General features: G+C 36.0%; 1 protein-coding gene and 1 non-coding gene across 5 annotated transcripts in view; one reads left to right on the top strand and one right to left on the bottom strand.

Moving 5' to 3' along the window:
- Positions 1 to 17036, top strand: part of B3GALT1 (beta-1,3-galactosyltransferase 1) — a 594483-nt gene that overhangs the window by 350922 nt on the left and 226525 nt on the right. The window lies entirely within an intron of this gene.
- LOC116809874 (U7 small nuclear RNA) lies at positions 5485 to 5546 on the bottom strand. The gene has a single exon (XR_004370044.1). It is a non-coding gene; the product is annotated as a U7 small nuclear RNA (small nuclear RNA).

Raw genomic sequence — 17036 nt, 5'->3', positions numbered from 1 at the left:
AAGTATATATGTATAAAGCCTAAGCCACAGCAATATTTGCTGAAAACTCCAAAACAATTTCACTTTGAAGGGAACAATTTGCAGCTCAACTGAAAGTACAGCAAAAGGGTTAGGAAAAAGAAAAAGAGAAGGTGATTTGAAAAGAAACATGAAGTTGGTCATGAGCAGAATAAAAACTATTTAAGTAAATGCCATATTTATTTTTTGGTGTTAAAGTGACAGTGGACCTTAGCCATATCAAGATTTTTTAAATTTTAAATTAAATAATACGTTTATAAATAATAAAATCATGCTGAAATCTCTAATTCTAATCCAAACCCACATAGATCTTTGCCTTCCTCCATTAAATATGTGTATCTTCTTTATCTCACAGTAAGAAGCTTTGCACTCAACAATATCAATGTATTTACTCATTTGCTCCATCCTACAATATAGGACAGCAAACCTATTAAGTAAAAGTCGAGATTGCTTTATGATTCCATGTCAAGAATTTGGGTGTCTGGATAATGTATTTCGAGGCTGAAAATGTTGCCAAACAGGGAGATTTCATCAGAAATAGATCTGGAGAGAACATACAGTTCTTTTTAGTTCCTGATTCATTCTCTTATCCAAAAACCCAGAAAAAAAACCAAAACAGGGAAATATGTTTTTCCCTCTTAGTGGTTTTGGGTTGTTTGCTATCTTTCTGTTAATATCAATTTAATGAAGAAAGTTAAACATTGAAAAAATATAATATGGTTATTTATTCCTATGTCTCTTTACATGTAGTATTAAATATTCTGTAAGATGCTAATAGGAAAATTTCACAACCAAATACATGTAGTAAATATTCAATTAAGCATCTTTATGGTCACAGCAGAGACTCTTGGGGTTCTTAACATATTAACATGCTAATAAGGTGGGGGAGAGAGTGGAAAGGGGTACAAAGTCTCTTGATGCTAAAACTCTTTACTCAGGTAGTTTTCTTCAAAACACAAAGCAGTTATCACAGTGTATGTTTTCACATTTACACAGTGATTTCATTAATATCTGCCTAGATGAATGCTCCAGGAAGGCGAGGGCTATGTGTATTTTTCCTCATCATTTTATTTCCAGTGCCCAGCATAGTGCACTTTGGTCTAATTGCAGTTTGGGGTCACCAGTGCCCAGATCTCCATAATTCAAGTTTATCTAATCTATGATATGTGTGTGTATGTGTGTGTCAGTTTTCTTATAGTGTTTGCTTTTTAAAATATATTGTCCTGTGAATTTTAACAGACCTATACAGCTGTGTAGGCATCACCACAATCAAGATGTAGAATATTTCCATTACACTGAGAAGTTTTCTTATGCTCCTTTATAATCAGTCCCCACTTCTCCCCTTTGTTCCCTCCAGACAATCAACTGATACCTGATTTCTGTCTCTATCAGTTTGCCTTTTCTGGAATGACATATAAATTGAGTCATACAATATAAAACTTTTTGAGTCTGGCATATTTCTTCTAGCATTATGCATTTGAGATTCATCCATGTTGCTGCATGTATCTGCAGCTTATTCCTTTTTATTGCTAATAGTATGCCCGTGTATGAATGTACCACAGTTTGTTTTTCCCTTTTCTACTTGGTGACATTTGAAATGTTGTGAGATTTTTGCAATAAGGAATAAAGCTGCTATAAATATTTGTGTACAGGTTTTATGTGAACTTATATCTTTTTTTATTTTGGGTAAATACCTGGGAGTGGAACAACTGGGTCATATGAGAAGTGTATGCTAACTTTTTAAAATATTAAATTACCAAATCATTTTCGGATGTGGCTGTACCCATTTGTGTTCCCACCAGCCATATGTGAAAGTTCTAGTTGTTCTACATCCTTGCCAGCATTTGCTATTGTCAGACTTTTTAACCCATTATGAGTATTCATATGAATATATGAGACATGCTAATAGGTGTGTGGTGGTATCTCATTGTGACTTGAATTTGCATTCCTCTGCTGACTGATAATTTTGAATAACGTTTGATATGTTTATTTTCTACCTGCCTCAATTCTTTGATGAAGTGTCCATTTTACTTTGTTGCCATTTTTAAAAATTTGGATTATTGTTTTATTATTATTGCAATTTAAGAGTTCTTTACATATTCTGGTGAAAAGTCCTTTGCCATATATATGTTTTGCAAATACTTTCTCCAAGTCTATGGCCTGTCTCTTCATTTTCTTAACAGTGTACATTGTGTTTTTGACCCCAAATGACTTTTTTAGCCTGCTGTTCCATTGTGAATTGGAGAGAATAAACTAAAACCCTTTACATGGAAGTGGTCTTTGTGTATCAGTATACATTATGATTTCACTTTAATTCCATTTAAGGTCTATGAGAGTAAACTTTTAGGAGACAGAGTTGAGATGATTGCTTCTACAGTCATTCTTCCTATTTTGAAACATGGTTTGTAGTACCATTCAATAAAAACTCAGGTTGTATATCTAACCACTACCCAAATCATAGATGGATATGTGGCCAATATTTTAAGGTACAAACTTTGAAGATGAACCTACCTGGCCTGCCGGTTTCACCTTGATCCACAGCCACCAGCAGGATTTCTGTAGAATGGTAAAAATAAAAGATAAACAAGCTAGTAGATTTAATAATACTCATTTTTAAATCGATGGTCTGAGTATAAATCGTTGTAAGAATTCATTCAAATTCTCTTGTGTCTCTAATATCACTAAACTAGGTAAACGTACAAAACAGTGGAGGGTGGAGGCATGGGCCTGGGGATAAATTCTCTAGACTTTATGGGACTTCAGGAGCAAGCTATCAGTCTTCCATCTTCATTGTATTAACTGTAAGCAGTAAAGGCCTATATTTTACTAAAAATATATATATTCAATGGAGTGAGGCGGTGATGTGTCATATCATAAATTTTATAGGTTTCAGATTTATTAGTGTGGGACATTTTGTTTGTTCTGTGGAAGTTACTGGCATAGGGCACATGGTATAGAAGAAAATGCGCCAGAATCTAGCAATCTAGGTCAAGGTAACTAGTATCTACCATTAATATTTGGAGCCTACCATAAATTGGACATAAGGGAAGTAAAAATAACCTCTCTGAGTTATATTGTATCGCCAACAGGGGACGGATTGGAGCAGAGATATGTAATGATACCTTAGAGAGGCAAAATGTCTTTTCAGATATGGTTTTCCAGTAACAATATTGAATATCAGCATACCTAATCAACTAGAAGAGAAAATTGGTGATCTTGTAATGTCTAAGAGATAGATAAATTTTAACAGAGGAGCTTTGGTGTAAAAGTCCCATTGACAAGGCCAGAACTTTTCTGAACAGGGATGAACTGGACATATTTGGCCTGAAGTTATTAAACTTTGGAATCATTTAAATAATTTTCCCTTGTTTTAATTCTGAGGTCAGCCTATGGGCAGATAATTTATTCATCACATAGATGAGAGTTCCAGCACACACAACTGTTTTATTTCTCGTCATGAATTAATAAATATACACTCCATTTTCATACATGAATTAAGTTAACATGAGCTCATCCTAAAAAAGGTCCTCTATGGATTCATTCTCTTCTGTCATAATTTTATTGCTCTAACTATATAATATCCTCTGAACCTCTGAACCATTGTTTTATTAACATTTTTCTTTAAATTAACTCACCCCTTTTTTAAACTGAGCCTCAGATTAAAGATTAATATCTGAGGTCAGTGAACTAGTTATGTTATTTCCCTAAGACGCATTAGAATAAATTACTACAGAAATAAAAATTTTTCACGCATGGATCAAAAATTACCTTGCTTGCCACACTTTGTAAACACTGCTTTATACCTTGGCAGATTTACAAATGTAATGCCACCCTGTGAGAAGTCAGCTGACCTATTGTGGTGACACCAGCTCATTAAGTGCTTTTTGCATTTGAAAATTATGTACTAAATAATTACATGACTAGCCGTATCACACAATTGGTCTCTCTGGGCATTTTTTTCTTGATATGTAAAATTACGTATTTTCCAACTCTAAATGTTATGACACTAGACAAGACTATATGTGGCATACATATATAAAGAACAGGGAAGAGAACACAGACAATATTAGACCTTAGAGAATTGAATTGACCTCGCTAACCTCCAGGTTCTTATCAGTAAAATAGGTGTACTAGTATAATTAGCATCTCTGGGTTGTTGTAAGGATTAAAGGAGTTTAAATACACAAAATACATTTACCACAATGCACGAAATGCAGGCGTATTGGTTAGGTATGTAGAAGATGAGGGAGTAGAGGAACAAGTTAAACGACATCCTGAGGAAACAACCAAACAGGGTTGATCTCTTCATAAAGTCAATGTCATCCTTAAAAAATATATGAAGAAGCTCATTGTTCTAGATTATGAGAGATTTTAAAAACTTGACATCCAAATTCAAGATGTCATCATTAATTAAATACAAGTTCTACAGAAATCAATTGATGACAATTGTGAAATAATTGGAGACATTTTGGTAGTCACTGAGTGTTATTAATTATTATTATATTTGACAATTATTGTTAATTTTGTTAGATACGGAAATGGCTATACGAGATGATGTTCTCGGTTTTAAGCACTAAGTGCTGAAGGATTTTAGAGTGAAGTGTCATGATATTTGCAGTTTACATTGAAATTATTCAGCAAAAAAAGCTAGATAGATAATTGAAAGATGGAATCATCAAATAGGGCAAAATGTTGACAATTTTAATCAAGACGGAGTGTATGGCTGCTTATTGTACCAAACTTTGTAATTTTCTATATATTTGAAAATGATCATAATACAAACTTGAAAGAATGATCCAAATGCATTGACAGGGAACAGATGCCAAGAAATACTGTAGAACAAATATACCAAAATGCCAAGGAGTGTACAAAATAATCCCATTGTGTACAACTTTCTTGCTCCTTATTTCTCTCCTTCATTCCTGCCTTCTTTCCTTTGCTTCCTATTTTCAAAGAATGAAAAAGAAACTATCAACCATCATTTATTTATCAGAAGAGGAACTAGGATTGGGAGTAAAAAAGGGGGGATTTTACTTTTCACTTAACTTTGCTCAGTACTATTTGAATTTTTTACCATATTCATATATTGCTTTAACTCTTTTTTAATGTTTAAGTAAAAGTCACAGCTAAATATTTTTAAGTTTATTATTAGCTATTTAACCCAAAATTATTAGTGTTTCTCTGAATGAGACTCTTCCTTTGAATAGGGCATCATGTTCTGAAACCAATGATTCTGTGCAGAGTGCCTGCTGAAGTCGCTGATTTGACCATAAAGAAAACGAGGGTTGATCAGGGTGCAAACACATGGAGAAAAGTTTGCCACACACACCTGCCATTCATATGAATAGAAGACATATTCAGATACCTGCTCCTTAGATTCTACAATTTGCCTTTTTAAAAAATCCAGATTAATGTTAGAGCTAAGATTTTTGTCTACCGGGATAACCAAATAGATAAGTATTTTTGGAGGGTTTTCTGGTGGAAACTGGAAAACCTACTAGACAAATTCTAGAAGAGGTCTAATACTAATCTGGATTTTAAAAATTTTTTTACTAATCTGGATTCTTCACTAATTAATTAAAGTACAGATTGTTGAAATAGTCATGTTCACCTTTGTAATGTAATTTTAAAATTTTTTATTGGAATATATTTTTCTTAGTTGTCTTAGTTTAATAGTAGTTTTTTAGAGTAAGATAACTACAAATACTAGCTTTCTTTCCTCTCTCTCTTACCTACCTCTCCTTTCCTTTTTTTCTTTTTCTTTTTTTTTTTTTACTTAATCTCTTTTTTTTATTATTAATGTACTTTAAGTTCTGGGATACCTGTGCAGAACGTGCAGGTTTGTTACGTAAGTATACCCGTACCATGCTGGTTTACTGCACCCATCAACTCATTTACATTAGGTATTACTCCTAATGCTATCCCTCCCCCAGCCCCACACCCACTGACAGGCCCCAGTGTGTGATGTTCCCCTCCCTGGGTCCATGTGTTCTCATTGTTGAACTCCCACTTCTGAGTGAGAACATGAGGTGTTTGGTTTTCTGTACCTGTGTTAGCTTGCTGAGAATGATGGTTTCCAGCTTCATCCATGTCCCTGCAAAGAACATGAACTCATTCCTTTTTATGGCTGCATAGTATTCCATGGTGTATATGTGCCACATTTTCTTTATCCAGTCTATCATTGATGGGCATTTGGATTGGTTCCAAGTCTTTGCTATTGTGAATAGTGCTGCAATAACCATACGTGTGTGTATGTCTTTATATTAGAATGATTTATAATCCTTCAGGTGTATACCCAGTAGTGGGATTGCTGAGTCAATATTTCTAGTTCTAGACCCTTGAGGAATCACCACACTGTCTTCCATAATGGCTGAACTAATTTACACTCTCACTAACAATGTAAAAGTGTTCCTATTTCTCGACATCCTCTCCAGCATCTGTTGTTTCCTGACATTTTAATGATGGCCATTCTAAGTGGCATGAGATGGTATCTCATTGTGGTTTTGATTTGCATTTCTCTAATGACCAGTGAGGATGAGTTTTTTTTCATATGTTTGTTGGCTACATAAATGTCTTCTTCTGAGAAGTGTCTGTTTATAACCTTCGCCCACTTTTTGAAGGGTTCGTTTGTTTTTTTCTTGTAAATTTGTTGAAGTTCCTTGTAGATTCTGGATATTAGCCCTTTGTCAGATGGATAGATTGCAAAAATTTTTGTCCATCTTGTAGGTTGCCTGTTCACTCTGATGATAGTTTCTTTTGCTGTGCGGAAACTCTCTAGTTTGATTAGATCCCATTTGTCAATTTTGGCTTTTGTTGCCATTGCTTTTGGTGTTTTAGTCATGAATTATTTGCCCATGCCTATGTCCTAAATGTTATTGCCTAGATTTTCTTCTAGGGGTTTTATGGTTTTAGGTCTTACATTTAAGTCTTTAATCCATCTTGAGTTAATTTTTGTATAAGGTGTAAGGAAGGGGTCCAGTTTCAGTTTTCTACATATGGCTAGCCAGTTTTCCCAACACCATTTATTAAATAGGGATTCCTTTCCCCATTGCTTGAAAGCGATGGAGAGAATGGAACAAGTTGGAAAACAGTGTTCAGGATATTATCCAGGAGAACTTCCCCAACCTATCAAGACAGGCCAACGTTCAAATTCAGAAAATACAGAGAACGCCACAAAGATAGTCCTCGAGAAGAGCAACCCCAAGACACATAATTGTCAGGTTCACCAAGGTTGAAATGAAGGAAAAACGTTAAGGGCAGCCAGAGAGAAAGGTCATGTTACCCACAGAGGGAAGCCCATCAGACTAACAGTAGATCTCTCTGCAGAAATCCTACAAGCCAGAAGCTGGGCCAATATTCAACATTCTTAAGGAAAAGAATTTTCAACCCAGAATTTCATATCCGGCCAAACTAAGCTTCATAAGCATAGGAGAAATAAAATCCTTTACAGACAAGCAAATGCTGAGAGATTTTGTCACCACCAGGCCTGCCTTACAAGAGCTCCTGAAGGAAGCACTAAATATGGAAAGGAAAACCTGGTACCAGCCACTGCAAAAACACACCAAATTGTAAAGACCATTGATACTATGAAGAAACTGCATTAACTAATGGGCAAAATAACCAGCTATCATCATAATGACAGGATCAAATTCACATATAACAATATTAACCTTAAATGTAAATGAGCTAGTTGCCCCAAATAAAAGACATAGACTGGCAACTTGGATAAAGAGTCAAGATCCATTGGTGTGCTGTATTCAGAAGACCCATCTCACATACAAAGATACACATAGGCTCAAAATAAAGGGATGGAGGAATATTTATCAAGCAAATGGAAAGAAAAACAAAACAAAACAAAAAAAATAGGGGTGCAATCCTAGTCCCTCAAAAAACAGACTTTAAACCAACAAAGATCAAGAAAGACAAAGAAGGGTATTACATAATGGTAAAGGGATCAATGCAACAAGAAGAGCTAACCATCCTAAATATATATGCACCCAATACAGGAGCACGCAGATTCATAAAGTAAGTCCTTAGTGACGTACAAAGAGACTTAGACTCCCACACAATAATAATGGGAGACTTTAATGCCCCACTGTCAATATTAGACAGATCAATGAGACAGAAAATTAACAAGGATATTCAGGACTTGAACTCAGCTCTGGACCAAGTGGACCTAATAGACATCTACAGAACTCTCCACCCCAAATCAACAGAATATACATTCTTCTCAGCACCACATCACAAGTATTCTAAAATTGACCACATCATTGGGAGTAAAACACTCCTCAGCAAATGCCAAAGAACAGAAATCATAACAAAGAGTCTGTCAGACCACAGTGCAATCAAATTAGAACTCAGGATTAAGAGATTCACTCAAAACCACACAACTACATGGAAACTGAACAACCTGCTCCTGAATGACTACTGGGTACATAATGAAATGAAGGCAGAAATAAAGATGTTCTTTGAAACCAATGAGAACAAAGACACAACATACCAGAATCTCTGGGACACATTTAAAGTCATGTGTAGAGGGAAATTTATAGCACTAAATGCCCACAAGAGAAAGCAGGAAAGATCTAAAATTGACACCCTAACATCACAATTAGAAGAACTAGAGAAGCAAGAGCAAACACATTCAAAACATAGCAGAAGACAAGAAACAACTAAGATCAGAGCAGAACTGAAGGAGACAGAGACACAAAAAACCCTTCAAAACATCAATGAATCCAGGAGCTGGTTTTTTGAAAAGAAAATTGATAGACCACAAGCAAGACTAATAAAGAAGAAAGAGAGAAGAATCAAATAGATGCAATAAAAAATGATAAAGGGGTTATTACCACCGATCCCACAGAAATACAAACTACCATCAGAGAATACTATAAACACATCTATGCAAATAAACTAGAAAATCTAGAAGAAATGGATAAATTCCTCAACACATACACCCTCCCAAGACTAAACCAGGAAGAAGTTGAATCCCTGAATAGACCAATAACAAGTTCTGAAATTGAGGCAGTAATTAATAGCCTACCAGCCAAAAAAAACCCAGGTCCAGATGGATTCACAGCTGAATTCTACCAGAGGTACAAAGAGGAGCTGGTACCACTCCTTGTGAAACTATTCCAATCAATAGAAAAAGAGGGAATTCTCCCTAACTCATTTTATGAGGCTAGCATCATCCTGATACCAAAACCTGGCAGAGACACAACAAAAAAAGAAAATTTCAGGCCAATGTCCCTGATGAATATCGATGTGAAAATCCTGTATAAAATACTGGCAAACCGAATCCAGCAGCACATCAAAAAGCTTATCCACCACCATCAAATTGGCTTCATCCCTGGGATGCAAGGTTGGTTCAACATACGCAAATCAATAAACGTAATCCATCACATAAACAAAACCAAAGACAAAAACCACATGATTATTTCAATAGATGCAGAAAAGGCCTTGGATAAAATTCAACACCCCCTTTATGCTAAAAACTCTCAATAAACTAGATATTGATGGAACATATCTCAGAAAAATAAGAGCTATTTATGACAAACCCACAGTCAATATCATACTGAATGAGCAAAAGCTGGAAGCATCCCCTTTGAAAACTGGCACAAGACAAGGATGCCCTCTCTCACCACTCCTATTCAAAATAGTAGTGGAAGTTCTGGCCAGGGCAATCAGGCAAGAAAAAGAAATAAAGGGTATTCAAATAGAAGAAAGGAAGTCAAATTGTCTCAGCCCAAAATCTCCTTAAGCTGATAAGCAACTTCAGCAAAGTCTCAGGATACGAAATCAATGTGCAAAAGTCACAAGCATTCCTATACACCAATAATAGACAAACAGAGAGCCAAATCATGAGTGAACTCCCATTCACAATTGCTACAAAAAGAATAAAATACCTAGAAATACAACTTGAAAGGGATGTGAAGGCCCTCTTTAAGGAGAACTACAAACCACTGCTCAAGGAAATAAGAGAGGATGCAAACAGATGGAAACAGTTTCATGCTCATGGATAGGAAGAATCAATATTGTGACAATGGCCATACTGACCTAAGTAATTATAGATTCACTGCTATCTCTATCAAGCTACCATTGACTTTCTTCACAGAATTAGAAAAAACTACTTTAAATTTCATATGGAACCAAAAGAGTCCATATAGCCAAGACAATCCTAAGCCAAAAGAACAAAGCTGGAGGCATCATGCTACCTGACTTCAAACTATACTACAAGGCTACAGTAACCAAAACAGCATGGTACTGGTACCAAAATAGATACAGACCAACGGAACAGAACAGAGGCTTCAGAAATAATGCCACATATCTACAACCATCTGATCTTTGACAAACCCAACAAAAACCTACCTCACCTTTTCTAAAGAGATTAAAAAAGAAATTGAACTGAACTAAGCAATGAGCAGAGTAAAAGCAACTTTGTCAGAAGCTGAGGAGATTAAGACTCTCAAAGCAATACTAACTTTTCATCACTGATTCTTCTCCTGCCTGGCAGTAGAGCATGGCAGGGCATGAGGAAAGCACCTTCTGATAATGGTGAAATAAAGGGGATTAGTTCACCCCCACCTAGAAATTCAGAAGACTGTCTCTTCACCAAGCTGAAGACATGCTCTCTAAGAAGGTAGGTACTCAGACACTTCTATACTGTTGGTGGGAGTGTAAATTAGTTCAACCATTGTGGAAGACAGTGTGGCGATTCCTCAAGGGTCTATAACTAGAAATACTATTTGACCCAGCAATCCCATTACTGGGTATATACCCAAAGGATTATAAGTCATTCTACTATAAAGACACATGCACACATATGTTTATTGTGGCACTATTCACAATAGCAAAGACTTGGAACCAACTCAAATGCCCATCAATGATAGACTAGATAAAGAAAATGTGGCACATATACACCATGGAATACTATGCAGCCATAAAAAAGGATGAGTGCATGTCCTTTGAAGGGACATGGATGAAGCTGGAAACCATCATTCTTAGCAAACTATCACAAGAACAGAAAACCAAATACCGCATGTTCTTACTCGTAAGTGGAAGTTCAACAATGAGAACACATGGACATAGGAAGGAGAACATCACACACTGGGGCCTGTCAGTGGGTCAGGGGCTAGGGAAGGGGTAGCATTAGGAGAAATACCTAATGTAGGTGATGGATTGATGGGTGCAGCAAATTAACATGGCAGGTGTAGACTTATGTAACAAAACTGGACGTTCTGCACCTGTGTCCCAGAACTTAAAGTATAATAACAGTAAAAAAAAAAAAAGAAGGTAGGTACTCAGTAGTATGCCTCTATGACTGTTCCCAGCTACCCTGATTAGTTAGTGCCCATGCTATTCCAGTTTGTTGGATATTTTGGCTCTCACCCATGTCTGCAGGAATATGTATGGGGAGCAGACTCAGATACCAACTCCTGTTCAGAATCAAGATGGATTTCTGTTGCTTTCACTTCTACTTTGTGGTGCACGTATATGGTGCTTAAGTGAAATAGAAGGGCTTGAAATCACTCTGCTACTCTTTAGGAGACTAAAACATCATGGGGATTCTTCTGTCACCAATGCTCTGATGGCCGCAGCACCAGCACCGTTATACTAATGCCCAGAGAAGTCAGATGCCTCTACCTGTTTTTTTGTTGCTACATAATATTTGTACGTATTTATGTGGCACATGTGATATTTTGTTACATACATAGAACATGTCATTATCAAGTGAGAGTATTTGCAGTATCCATCACCCTCAAGTACTTCTCATTTGTATGTGTTGGGAAGGTTTTAAGTCCTCTTTTCTAGCTATTTTGAAATATACAATACATTGTTGTTAACTGTAGTCACCCTACTCTGCTATTGAACATTAGAATGTATTCCTTCTAACTATATGCTTGTACTCATTAAGCAACCTCTCTGAATCCCCCCTTCCATCCACACACCCTTTCTAGTATTTGGTTACTGTCATTCCACCCTCTGTCTTATATGATCAACTTTTTCAGCTTCCACGTACAAGTGAGAACATGCAGTATTTGTCTTTTTGGGCCTGGCTTATTTCAGTTAGTATAATGACCATCCATGTTGCTGCAAATGACATGATTCCACTCTCTTTTTTTTTTTCTTTTCTTTTCTTTTGGATATCTCCACCATTGACTCATTCCTTGTTTGTATGCTTCACCTCTCTGAAGTCTCTGCGCATAGTTGCTGGGCCAATAGTAGAAACAAATTACAGAATACATCAATAGTAGTGGCTATAGTGAACAAAGCAGGAAGTCAGAATCAGCAAAGCTGCTTCCTTTGTCAACATTTGGCAAGTATTTGTCATGCACAGGACACTATATAATACTTCTTTGGATATAGAATAAGACCAATAAGTGGCATATTTGAAAATTCTAGCCCTGTAGGTCTGCTATTGAAGTGGGCTCACGGATAGAGCAACCCAATGAATTTTAGTTAATCAATTTGAAAATTAAGCTCAGAGATCCATAATTTCATAAATATTTCAATAAAGTTTAACTAAAATGTGTTTTAGGCTATTGTATGATATTGAAACATTTTCACCATTCAGTAGCACTGTTAAAACAAAATAGCATTGGCATGGCAGTCATATTTCATAAATGAAAACACAGTTTAATGATATGACATTGTATGAACTTAAAACAAAACTGATTTTTCAATGATCTTGTTTAAAGCAAGCTTTAATGCCCTTTGGCTTTCCATAGTCAGCAGTCTGTCGTGTTTCATGTGTCACTGTACCACGCAGTGAGATTTGTGTTTGAAACTTCTTAAGTCAGAGAGAGGGAACTAAAAGAGAGAACACATACTCCAGTGGCTCAAAGGAATGATCTGGTCGTTAGAGCTCAGAATAGGAAATTTTACCCAACATGCAAAATGTTAGTGATATAGGAACTGACACTTTTACTTTTTGGAATAATACATTTGATATTAACACTGGATCTATTAAGTTGTATAATTCTATTGTGTTTTTGTGCCTTCATTAAAAAAGGGGGTTAGGCTATATTCATGGTAAATAAGAAAAAATTTGAATAGAATCTTATTAATGGTTTTCAAGTCTTTCTTGAATATCAAGCTTTTAATGTTAATAGAGTCCATTAATACAGTAAGAAGAGCACCAATCTGGGATTCTAGTTGCAACCCTGACATTGATTAGCTGTGTAAACTTGGGCAAATTACTTTTCTGGTCCTTAATTTCCTGGTTTAACAATTCTGTCCCATCATTCTGTGCTCGTATTTTTTAATTCCATCGGCCTGCCTATGGTGAGAGCAAGGAGTATGCTTAGTTAATATTTTAACGAGTTTGAACTTCTAATTAAGATGTAAGTTGTACATATGCTCAAAAATGATTAAAGGTAAAAAGTAGCCATAGGACCTCAAATATACAGTATGCCTGTAATCTCCCCTTCTGGAACATCCATTGTCTCCGGAAGAAATAAAGATAGAAAGTTACACATTATAAACCAGCATGGGTCATTAAGATATAGAAAGTTACATAGTGTAAGCTATGATGGATCATTGTAAAATCCAGCCTCAGAAATGTCATGTTGCAAATTTGACTGTTTCCACAGTATCCTCCTAGATGTCTGATACCTGGTTTGCCTATGATTTGAGAATTAATCTACATTTTAGTAATGAGTTTGTATTCTTAATCTAAATGTCAAAGTTTATAGAAATTATTTTTTTTTAAATATCCAGTAACCTGTAAAGATTCTTCAGTCCAAGCAGAAACACATTAAGGAAAGAAAGCCCATTATTTTGGGTAACTCCTTCATAACTGTTATTCATAGTAAATTTTTTAGTAAATTGAAATTCTATATACCTTAATTTAATCCAGAAGCTATATATTAGTGATTACTGGAGACTTAGATAGACAGAGATACAGAGATGAGCAATATTATGGCAAATGAGCTTCCTTCTAACATATACTCATGCAAATAAAGTAACCTTGAAGCACCAATACACTAAAAATGTTTTTTTCTTTTGGTCTATCTATGTGTAAATGATGTATCATTCCACAGATCCAGACAACAAAGCAGTCTGCTGCCATTGTTGATCAAAAGAAATAATTAAGTTGACATCCAAATCATTGAAGTATTAACTGGCCCCTGCATATGGTTAGCACCTCAATTCCATACTTCCTTGATGTAAAATCCCAAAGACCCCACCAGGAGAAATGGTGTCACTTGTGAAAGTGGATGACAGAAAATTTCTTTTGAGGTTATCTGGGACACATTGTAATTTGAGATGCTAAGAAAATTATTTTAAGATTGAATGATGGATTTGAATATTATTTGTCAGCACTGCTACAGGCAATAGTTTTGTATAATATGATGTTCCCAATAACATCTCTGTAGATAACATTCCTTTGATCTAAGCAGTATGTTGTGAGATGTGCCAAGCAGTTATAAAATATTTACTGACTAAAGAAGATACGTTTTTTCCCTTAGAAAAAATTGATCTTGCATCCTCCCACTTATATGAATGCCGCCTAAGGCTATCACCTCAACTCTTGCCTCAGAATTGGGAAAGTGTGAGCAGTATAATACATTGTTCACCTTAACAGTAGTCCTCAGAGCCACCCCCATGCAATGGAGTTTTCCTTAGAGCACACAGTTTTTCAGACAGATGTGCTATAAATATTAATGATAACAGGTTACCTATGTTTTTTCTTTTCTACTCTCGTGAAAGGCCTTGGAATATATTTTTTTCCCTTATGGCTTTTATTTTTAAACTATCAGCTGCCTTGCTATCTAAAATTTTAATAAACTATGTCAAAAAGTCTTTAATTCACTTGTTTTACTGTAAGTTTGATTTTTTTGCCCCTCAAAATCAACTCTCCGCATTAGCTGAGTAGATATTGTGCAGACCAGAAGTCATAAACTAGTGCCATTGGACCAGGTATATCCCATAGCCATGTTCGTTTTACACTGAATAGTATTATTAAAAACATTGAATTGGATGCCAGCACTTTAAAAAATGAGGCAGATTTCACAGGAAAATTCTTGACTTCTGGCTTTTCTTTATTATGCCGCAGTCTTCTTAGTCCAAAGCTTAAAACTGACTCATGGTGCTCATTTCCACTGCAGCCTGGTCTCTGTAGGCTTTTGAGCTTTGGACTTTCAATCTAGACAGACAGAGCTATCATCCCATAAATGAACATTTGGGATAAATTATTGACTTAACATTTCATAAAATTTTATATATTGAGCTCAACAGTGGTCTGAATATCCTTGGGACATTATACTTGACCTTTCTATCTATTCAAACCCTACCTATCTGTAAAAGCATCTCAAAATGAATCTCTTCCATTAACCTCTTCCTAATCCTACACCTAGTAAACAGTAATTGAGAAATTTGGGTAAGGGCTAAAATATAGAGATTAAAAAATACAAAATGTGCCGTAAAAGTGCTTATGGTTTGGCAGGAAAGATAGTTCTCAGAAATAATAATTACAATTATCAGCACTATTTTAATAACCTCTGTCTTTGTAGAATATTCTAAGTGCTAGACATAGTAATGTTGTACATGTCTGTACCTGATATCTGTACTTTCTCACTTCCCATTTTCCCTTCAAACCACTTCATTCACTCTAGGTGCTTCACTGCTCTACTGAAACAGCTCTGTTGAAGGCCATCAACGTTATCCATCTTCCTAAATCCAGTAGTCAGACTTCATGACCAGGGGCAAGTTATTAATATTTTCTTCCACAGTTTTCTCATCTGTAAAATTGTGACTAGAACATTATTTACCATATGAGTACTGTGCACACTAAATGGGATAATCTGTATGAACTCTTAAAACAATGTTTTGCAGATAATATAGGTACAACGCATGTTAGCTGCTATTATTTTTATTATACAATCACTGCTTATTTTTGCAGTGGCATTTGACACAGTTGGGCATTCCATTCTTCTTATAGCGCTGTCTTTTCTTGGCTTGCCTACCGTGACATTACAGTCTCCTGGTTCCCTTGTAATGGGACTGGCCCTGGTTTTCTCTGCCGGCTCCTTCTCTTGTCAGCCCTGCAAATGTTGGAGTGCTCAAGGGTTCAGTGGTGGGACCCCTTCTCATTCCCGTCTACTCTTTCTCCATAGTAATCATAGATTTAAGTGCCATCTGTGCCCTTATGAATATTCAACTTCTGTCTCCATCCTTGACTTTCCCTAAGCTTTAGGCTTGCATAGCCAAGTGCCTTCTCAACATATCTATCAGGCATCCTTCTTTGGAATTCCTAGTTTCCTTCACACATCTGTTCCTTCTATTTTGACTCTTTCTCCAGAGGTTCTGTTCTCCGTGAAATAGCACAATGATTGTTTCTAAGTTTCAAATCACTCAGTCCATCTCTGTTGGTTGACAGATAGCTGTGAGCACCGTCATCCCTTTGGTTGTGTGATGGCTGATTACTCTCACTGCAGACTTGGGGAGACAGAGCTCAACAGCCATCAGTTTTCAACTACTCCCTGGGTTTATCACTTGCTACTCAAATTCTAGAATAAAAAAGGGTGATAATCACCAAAGATTTTTCACCATCGGGGGTCCAGTTAGGGATTCTATTTTGCCCTAGAAGATAGTTAACCTAAAGCTATATCTTAGTTTGTATTCATGTGCCGTAAAACCAACCAGTATAAAAAGTAAAAATTTTGGACTATAAAGCCAGTTGTTTTGTCCATATTCAATGGACTAATTAGTTGAAATAATTTTATCTTCTGATTGCCTTCTTGAATTAGTGCTGCGTGACTACAGTCTATCAGAAGAAAAATCATCTCACACTTGTCCTCCTGAGAGCTCCATTCAAATCTCTGCTCAAATGTCACCCTATTAGGAAAGGTCCTGACCTGATCTGACATGGCACTTCATCACTCTATACTCACTCAGGAGAGGAGCAAGGCTAAACATAGCCTATAACCTGCCTTATTTTTCTTCTCATATATTGTATATTTACTTGTCGAGTTGTTGTGATGGTTGTTGTTGATATCTGTCTCCCTCTTCAGGAGTGTAAA

The sequence above is a fragment of the Hylobates moloch genome, unplaced genomic scaffold (genome assembly GCF_009828535.3).
Source record: "Hylobates moloch isolate HMO894 unplaced genomic scaffold, HMol_V3 SCAFFOLD_1, whole genome shotgun sequence".
Lineage (NCBI taxonomy): Eukaryota > Metazoa > Chordata > Mammalia > Primates > Hylobatidae > Hylobates > Hylobates moloch.
The sequence above is the reverse complement of the archived record's forward strand: the minus strand, read 5'-3'. Positions and strand labels throughout refer to the sequence as shown.